The sequence below is a fragment of the Saimiri boliviensis genome, chromosome 14 (genome assembly GCF_048565385.1).
Source record: "Saimiri boliviensis isolate mSaiBol1 chromosome 14, mSaiBol1.pri, whole genome shotgun sequence".
Lineage (NCBI taxonomy): Eukaryota > Metazoa > Chordata > Mammalia > Primates > Cebidae > Saimiri > Saimiri boliviensis.
In genome coordinates, this window is record NC_133462.1 from 49,217,364 (window position 1) to 49,226,579 (window position 9,216).

The following is a 9,216-nucleotide window of genomic DNA, read 5'->3' on the forward strand; positions in this document are numbered from 1 at the left end:
CCATGGGGCTCCCAGCCTAGGGTTGCAAACACAGGTCTCTAAGGATGACGGTATGACTAGGCAAGAACATCTCCCAGCTACTAACTTTCCAGTTCTTTATTTCCTTCCAAATAATAGCACTTGTTCATGTCAAATCTCACTAATTGAGCGTGAACTAATCTGCTCTCCTAGAAATCCACAGTAGCCAGCTACAGACCAAGGCCTTTTCGACTCAGAGGAGCGCCTCCTGCCCTCTGCTCCCTCCCACCCTCACTGCCTCCTCCTTGGCTCCCTTCCTAGTCCTGCCTGTGGCTCTCTTCCCTCCTGAGGAGGCAGGATGGTGTGTCTGGTAGCTGTCAACTCAATGCAGTTTATCAAACTGCTATCTACAGTGTCCTGAGCATGGGTGCAGAGCTGGGGGAGCTGTTCCTTCAGTAACATCAGTACAAACCAGGGCCAAGGTCAAAGAATGGGGTAAGAATATAGAAAGAAAAAAGGAGAATTAGGAAATGTCCTCCTCTTGTGTACCCTCCAGGTTTGGTTTTCGTGGAAACCTGGTTCTGGGAGACAGAGAGGACAGGGTAAGACAGGCTTGTTGCAGTAGGTGGGGTGGAGCCTGCTATGACAGGCTCCAGGATAAAGCTGGATGCCACATGGAGACCCCAGGAGCAGATCTTTTGGAGCTGAGGCTTTCTGGGAGAGCTCTGTTTCAACTCGCATTCCCAGGTGGGGACAACTGACTCTTTCAGACAAGCATGGGTTGCGATGAAAGTCTCATGGCAAATTCTGAGTGCCTAGGGGCCGCTCCTTTCTGCCATTGGTGAGGAGGGAGGCTTGGCAGCAAGAGAAGAGAAGCGTGGATGGTGAGGGGCTGGCAGTGTCTGTGAGAAGCCCGGGAGAACCTCTCTGTATATTTCCCTGAGAGGGATCACTGACAACAGCTCCTGGTGGCCCTCAAGCAGGTGACCGTCAAAAGAACCCTGACTTTGGTCCCAATTTACTCCATCCATTCATTTATCCCTTCATTCATTCATCTGCACTATATGCCAGGTGCTGGGCTTGTGTTCAAATCTCAGTTCACCAAAGATTCAAATGATGAATTGACTTAAAAGATTGAAATAATGTAGGTAGAGGACCCGCTCTAGAGCCTTAAAAAATATTCATTCCCTCTTCTAGTCTAGTTCTCCAGAAAGGAGGCATCATTTCTTTTTCTTTTTCTTTTTTTCTTTTTTTTTTTTTTTTTTTCTTTTTTTTTTGAGACGGCACCTTGCTCTGTCACCAGGCTGGAGTACAGTGGCACGATCTTGGCTCACTGCAACCTCTACCTCCTGGGTTCAAGCAATTCTCCTGCCTCAGCCTCCCAGGTAGCTGGGACTACAGGCATGCGCCACCACACCCAGCTAATTTTTGTATTTTTAGTAGAAACAAAGTTTCACCATGCTGGCCAGAATGATCTCCATCCCTTGACCTTGTGATCAGCCCACCTCCGCCTCCCAAACTGCTGGGATTACAGGAGTGAGCCACCACTCCCAGCTGAAGACACCTCCTTCTAATTCTACACCCCACACCCCAGTGATATCTTCAACCAGAACACATTTGCTCCTAGAAAATGCTGTTTTGTTGAAACTGACAAAATGGGGAGCTGGAGAAAGAGGGGCCAATGGAGAGACGGGTAGGTCTGAAAAAAATGTAGCAGACCAGATAGAAATGCCTTAAGATGGTGAAGTTTGAGAACTTCTTGTGAGGCTGGCTGCTGCAGGCAGATGGGGGAGAAGCAAATTCTCCCACAGGGTGTGTTTCTCAAAGTGATTGGAAATTTAAAAAGTAGGAGATGGAGGAGGGAGTGAATCTTTCTGTATCTTGATTGAAGATCAAAACAATTTCTATTCTTCCAAATTCCCTTAGAACTACAGCCTCATAGGGATTGGGAAAGGAATTTATTTCTTCACAAAGCTTACGAAGCAGCCTGGCTGGGAGCCATTTGGCAGTTTTCCCAGCAGGAAAGTTGTGGAAGAAGCAACAGTGCCCCCCAAGAAGCTGCAGCAAAAGACACAGGGAGGTGGGTATGTCAGCTCCTGCCCCAGGGAACCCTACAGCCAGCGTGCTTTCCCAAGGCGCAAACAGGCAGCTCTCTGAGCTCTCCCTCCGGTGGCTGAGGACCTAACCAGCCAAGGTGAATGGTCTAAAACTGTGCCGCTCAAGTTGGGACTGCTAGGGGTTCCTAAAACCCCAGAGAAGCATGGTGGGTCTAGAGCACCATTTTTACTCAAGGAGCTTTGGGGAGGCAGGGAATTCTATTGAATATTTGGTGAAAATAAAGCATAAACTTTGCATGATTTATTAACATCAAATGGGAGATTTGTCTTGAGTGGGCTGTTCTAGATTACGCCCCTTGATTACCTGGAGGTACATGATTGTCCTTCTCTCCCTTCCTGGTTATTTCTTAAGGAAAAGTTTGAATTACCCCTCTTTTCTGAGCTACATGTTCAAAGATTATTTTAGAGATCATTGTGTCCATCCCTCACCTCTGGCTAGCATCCTCAAACCAGGCTACGCACTAAAATCATCCATCAATCAATAAAAAGGATGCCAGGCACCCTCTGCAGAGATTCTGACCTGGAGGGGAGCCTGGGTGTGGGTGTTTTCCAGAGCTCCCCTGCTGGTTCTGATGTGTGTCCAGGGCTAAGAACTATCCCTCTTTTATTTAGCTGGGTGTGGCGGTACATGCCTGTTGTCCTAGCTACTTGGGAGGCTGAGGTGGGAGGATCACCTGAGCCTTGGGAGTTGAGGCTGTTGTAAGCCATGATCCCGCTACTCCACTCCAGCCTGGGAGACAGAGTGAGATCCTTTCTCAGAGAGAGAGAGAGAGAGAGAGAGAGAGCGAGGGAGGGAGAGGGAGAGAAAGAGAACCATCCCTCTTAAATGGAGGGCTGTACTGTCAGAAGCTTAGAGGCTTAGGGTCTGCTAAATCCCTAGTTCTGTTTTGTCTCCCAAATGTCAGGTATGTCATCCCTTTTCTTTCCAAGCTGCTACCACCTACATTTCTACTAAAATAATCTTCCCTTTGATTTTTCAATAGATTACGACATAGGGTCCTTTCTACCCACCAACTAGTCTCTGGACAAACACCCAAGGCGAGCATTTTCTAAGCATCTACCATATGCCAAATATATGCTGATACTTACAATTGTTTCAAAACCACCCACTGAGATAGGTGTTAGTCATCCCCACTCCACACATAAGGAACCTGAGGACCAAAAAAATTAAGGAAATATTCTAGATGTCTAGAATTCAAACCCATTCTGTCTGACTCAAAATCGACTCCCTTTCAAGATAACAATGATGCACTGGCTTTCCTAAATAGATCCCTCTTTTTAAGAGGCTTTCTTTATTTTTAAAAATTGTCTAACTATTGCTTTGCCATAAGGACTATACACAGACAAGCAGACAATGGAAGAAACTAGAGTTAAAGAAATCTCACACATTACTAGGGGTTATTATTCTGGGTCTTCACTGAACTTCAGTGGAACTACAATCCAAGTTTTCAGACCTTTGGATGGGCACATGGGACATGTCACTGCTTCTCACCTTGAAGAAACATCCCCACCCATCCCAGATAGGAGCTAACTTGTCTCCTTAGCTCAAGGAAATTCATAATGATGCTACTGCTTAAGTGGTATTCTTGGTCAACCCTTCCCCCAACTCCAAACTTGATTCTTAAACTGCTAAGACTCAAGACATCTCTTCTGGGTCAGCTCTTGAATGCTGACCTTTTCCATGACCCACTGTGATATGGTCTGGCTCTGTGTCCCCACCCAAATCTTATTTTGAATTGTAGTTCCCATAATCCCCACATGTTGTGGGAGGGACCTCATGGGAGGTGATTAAATCATAGGGGCGTTCCCCACATGCTGTTCTTGTGATAGTGAGTTCACGTGAGATCTGATGGTTTTATAAGGGGCTTTTCCCCCTTTACACAGGACTTCTCTCTCCTGCCACCAGGTGAAGAAGGACATGTTTGCTCCCTCTTCTGCCATGATTATACGTTTCTTGAGGCCTTCCCAGCCATGTGGAACTGTGAGTCAATTAAACTGTGAGTCTTTTCTTTATAAATTACCCAGTCTCGGGTATTTCTTCATAGGAGCATGAGAATGGACTAATATACCCTGTGCAAGGAAGATATTTTCCCATCTATCCCCTGAAGATCTTTTTCCATAGCTGTAGAGGGTTCTGCACCAACTCTGCCCTCTCTCTTCCTCTACTTGGGGGGTTTGATGACTCCAGTCACCAAAAGTCCTACTCTACCCGTGGCTAGCTTCTCTCTGGTTTAAGTTACCCAAAGTAGATTTACTAGACTTTAGTGAAATCTAACTTCTTCACCTTTCATTTATCCAACTAAGGGTTAGAATGGGCCAACTACAAGCCAGAACTTGGCCAGCCCTATGCTAACTTACAAAGGCACAATAACATTGCCTCTTTCCCAGCGAGCTTCCAATCTATTAAAATAACCAAGAGTGGCTGCTGCTGAAGGGCCATCACATGGCAATCTCTCTGCTAGGAGCCTTTTTTCTTTACCTCATTTTGTCCTCCCACCTGCTAACGAGGTTACAGTTATTGTCCCCAAAGTCACAGAGACAGTAAGTGGTAGGGCTGGAATTTGAGTAAATAACTACATTCCAAGCCCAGGCTTTTTCCTCTACATTGGAAACTCTATATAGCACAGTGGTTAGAAACTCAAACTCTGGGAACAGCCAGACTTAAGTTTAGAATCCCAGCTCAGCTATTTCATTGCTAGGCAATCTTGAACAAATTAATTAGCTTTTCTGAACTTTATTCCTCATCTGTAAAAGTAAGGCATGATAATACCTATCTCAGGTTTGTGGTGAGAATCTCAGAAATGGTCGCTGGTGTTTTAGCTAACCTAGAGCTAAACTATTTTAGAGCTAATATCTAGGTCTGGTATTTTAGAGCTAATATCTGGGCCTGTCCTACCCTGCAGTCATGTAATTTACTTAATAGCATCCTGGGAACTGGTCTGTCTTATGTTGGTTTCTTCCAACAGCCCTCTGCACAGTCTGAGGGACACCATTAATTCTTGGCTCATAAGGTGAACATCATGTACAGAGTTACTGAATGGCCAAACCCTCCAGGATTCAGGTTTTGGGTTATCCCCTCTGCCTTATTTCTTGTTCAGGTATCTCTCCCAGAATGACCCACCTTTCCAGATATACTCACACCATCTAGAAAGTAGTCTTCTGGAATCCATCATGTCATCATCATGTTAACAATATCAAGCATTCAATAAACACACAGTAAACATAAGAGATGCTACCACTAAAAGAGAGAGGTTGTTCTCTGTCTTCTTTTTAAACAGCTTATTGCTACAAGAAAATTCTAAAGTCCTCAGGCATCTTCTAGAACTTGGACGTTGAGGTCTTTCTCCTGTTGCAGTTCAAAGAAAACTTTCTCCAGCTCCAACATCTTCATGGCTCTCATCCTTCTGGAAAGAGGAGACTCTCATGATGAGGACTTCTAATGACCCTTTGGTGCCAAGGGAATAGAGAAAAACATCTCTCTTGGAAGCTTTGGGACACCATTGTTGGGTACCAATGTAGCCAAGACTTTCCATCAAAACATCAGACTAGGAAAAACTCCCTCACTGGCATCAAGAGTTTTCAGAATGGGCCAGCAGCAGGGTCTGGATTGAATAATATTGCCATGGTCATGTTTCTGCTAACCTCTGTATATCCAATTCAAGAAATCTGGTAGGGTGGATTTTCAGTCTTACCCTCCTGCCCTCCACCTTCCCTGAGTTACCTAGTATCAGGCACTGGGTCATAAAAGCAAGGATTGTTGAGTCTTGTGGGGGATGAGGAGGAAGGAACTGGTGGCCACAGGAATGTCACTGTCTCTTTGCTGGTGGGAACTTGAGTCAGAAGGGACTTCGTTTCTCCCAGACAGGGTGGGTCAAGCGTCAGAGGCGATGAGCTTTGCCTAGTGATTGTGGCTTAACCTGTACTTTTCTGGGTAGGGAGGAAATAGCAGTGGCCTGAACCCCTGGAAAGTCTAAAGGTTTTCCTGGCCTGGTTGGTGGTGGTTTTTCCAACCAGCATTGAGTACTGAAGACAGACAAACAGACTCTGTGGGCAGCCAAAAATCCAGTTCCTCTCATAACCCTTTACTGATTGCCTACTAAGTGCTATGCACTGTGTGCCCAGCTAGGACAGGGGCTAGGGAAACGCATGACATTGCCTGTCTCTTTGGTTTATTTGTAGTCTAGTGATGGCATAGTGCTGGCTAGACACCCCTAAAAGGTACTCGTGTCCCAAATGGACCTCCTTCGCATGTGGACTCCCTTGGCGAGCAGTCTGGTGGACATCAGTATCTCATTATTGGCTTCCCATGCTGAAGACAAACACTGAGGGCCTAGATCCAGGAACCAGGCAAACAGCAGCAGTGGTCAAAATGGAGGTAAAAGCCGCCACTAAAGGTTAGAAAAAGGAACTTTAGAGCAGTGGGTGGCTCCCTGGAACTCTGCCTCCTGACCTGGTCCCAATCATCCCTTCCATCCTCCCTTCATCCCAGGCCAGCCTTGAAACAGGATGGATAGCTAAAGACCTCGTGCACATCCCGCCACTTTAGAAATGGCCAACAAACCCCATGGAGATACTGCCTCTTCGATGGTGCCTGGCCGGGGAGAATGCAGTCACTGTCTGCTCCCCTGAATCCACTTACTTTCTTTGTTAGTAAATGCAGAATTAGTCAGCGTGCTGAAATTTTAAAAAATAAACATCTGTACCCAGCAGTGAATGTGTCCAGGTTATCTAAGCTCATTTAAAAGTGTTTCCAGCCGGGCGCGGTGGCTCAAGCCTGTAATTCCAGCACTTTGGGAGGCCGAGGCGGGTGGATCACGAGGTCAAGAGATCGAGACCATCCTGGTCAACATGGTGAAACCCCGTCTCTACTAAAAATACAAAAAATTAGCTGGGCATGGTGGCACGTGCCTGTAATCCCAGCTACTCAGGAGGCTGAGGCAGGAGAATTGCCTGAACCCAGGAGGCGGAGGTTGCGGCGAGCTGAGATCGCGCCATTGCACTCCAACCTGGGTAACGAAAGCGAAACTCCGTCTCAAAAAAAAAAAAAAAAAAAAAAAAAAAAAAAAAAAACTGTTTCCAAGGATCAGTTGCTAAGATCAGTGTCCTCCATTGCAAAGTGACTGCTTTCTGGACTCAAAGTGACTAGAAAGTTATCTGTGCATTATTCACAAGCATGTTCACAGTAAAGCCATTCTGCTTCACTCACGAGGTCAGAGTTTGCTGCATTCGGATCTGTTTATCACGAGCAGGCATTATACTGAGGCCTTCTTTCTGTCCCCAACACTTAGGATCACGCCTGACATACAGCAGATGCTCAAATTTATTAAATGGAAATGAAATATGCGTGGGCCAAGGAAGTGAACCCCTGTACCCCTGCCCCCTCTCACCTTTACTCTCCCCTGCCCCCAGATTCAAGCAGATTGGGCAGCCATAATTAACTGAGCTTCATCTTAGTTGAAGCCAGCCCTGACAGCAGCGTAGTCACCACCTCCTCCACTCTGCCAATCCTCTGTGCTAGAGTTAGAGGAAAGCATGTAGGCTTTCAAGTCATGTAGACTAAGGTTCAAATCCTTCTTTTACCCCTTACCAGCTAGTCACTTTGTATCACTAAAACCATAATTCCTTGGCTGAACGCAGGGTCAAAATTTTTAAAAAATAATTTAATCCTGACAGAATGAGGTGATACAACAGAGGCAGGTCAGAGCCACGGCCCTCACCATGACCCGCGGTAACCAGCGTGAGCTTGCCGGCCAGAAGAATATGAAAAGCAGAGCGATTCAGTCAAGGGGAAGCGCCAAGGTGATGGGCTTTCTGCTGCTGCTGCAAGGAGAGAGACTCAGAGATCAAGCAGCAGAAGCAGAAAAAGGCAAACAAGAAGAAGGAGGAACCAAGTAGCTTTGTGGCTTCGTGTCCAGCCCTCCTGCCCTTCACCTGTGCGCCTGGAACCAGCCCCACGGTGCTCGCGTTTCCTCCTGTGGTGCCCACAGCTCCCCGCACCCATGGCTTCCTCTTGCCCTGAGTCCACAGTGAGTCCCTTTTGTGCTTCCTCCCTCTCAGGTAGCCTCCTTTCCCCTGACCATTCCCAGAGGCTGGGTGGCAGGGAGGTGACCCCTTCTCGGTGTTTTTTTAATTCTTGCGGGGCTTACCCCAAAGTATTAAAAGTGCTTTGAAATTAAAAAAAAAAAAAAAAAAAAAAAACTAATTCCAATGCAAAATCTCTACTGTGATCATGAAATGAGATAACATAAGTAAACCACTTCGTCTATAGTAGATGGTCAGAAACGGCTCATTCATTAGGTTTCATCTTTTTGAAATCTCTTCCTAAATTCTGAGAAGAGTGGTCCCTGGCAGGGCCTTTCTGACGGCCCACACGCTAAGTCAGCAGCTCAAACCTACTGAAGAAACCGAAAGGGCCATCTGCCTCGACACTTCTAAAGTCTTCAAATCCAAGTCATCTCAGCGTTTCTCAGCTGGTATTTTTTTTAAGATAAAGGTGTTTCTTTGATGTTGGCGTAAACCAGTTGACGTACTTGCGGAGAGAACATTTAGGAAACGTGAGCTTACCTAAGTTACCAAGATTCTGTGTGATCCACATTGTAATGGCCCTCAAATATTTTCTTCTAGCCCCTAAACTCCAAATTCAGATTCATATGTCCAACTGTCTGCATGCGTCTCCGCTGGAATGGCTCACAGGCAGCTCTCACTTAGCATATCCAAACCATAACTTTGATTTTCTACCCAACTCGGTCGCACGCCACCTTTCCCATATCAGGAAATGGTACCACCACCCACCCAGTTGCTCCAACTAAAATCCCAGGACTCCCCCTCATCTTTTCCTGACTCTGCAAGGCTTGTTATTTCCCTGTCTGAAATATAAGATGCACTCCTCCACTGCACCAGCCCAAGCTGCATCATCTCTCCTGCAAGCTAGGCTGGAGCCTCCCAGCTTCCACCCTGGCCTCCCCTTCTCCATACAGCAGCCCCTTTTACATGCTTTTTTTTTTTTTTTTTTGAGACAGAGTTTCACTCTTGTTACCCAGGCTGGAGTGCAATGGCGCGATCTCGGCTCACCGCAACCTCCGCCTCCTGGGTTCAGGCAATTCTCCTGCCTCAGCCTCCTGAGTAGCTGAGATTACAAGCA

At 46.4% G+C, this 9,216-nt stretch overlaps 1 pseudogene; it reads left to right on the plus strand.

Moving 5' to 3' along the window:
- Positions 1–7,793: 7,793 nt before the first annotated feature.
- LOC101031618 (small EDRK-rich factor 2-like) lies at positions 7,794–8,094 on the plus strand (annotated as a pseudogene).
- Positions 8,095–9,216: the final 1,122 nt, after the last annotated feature.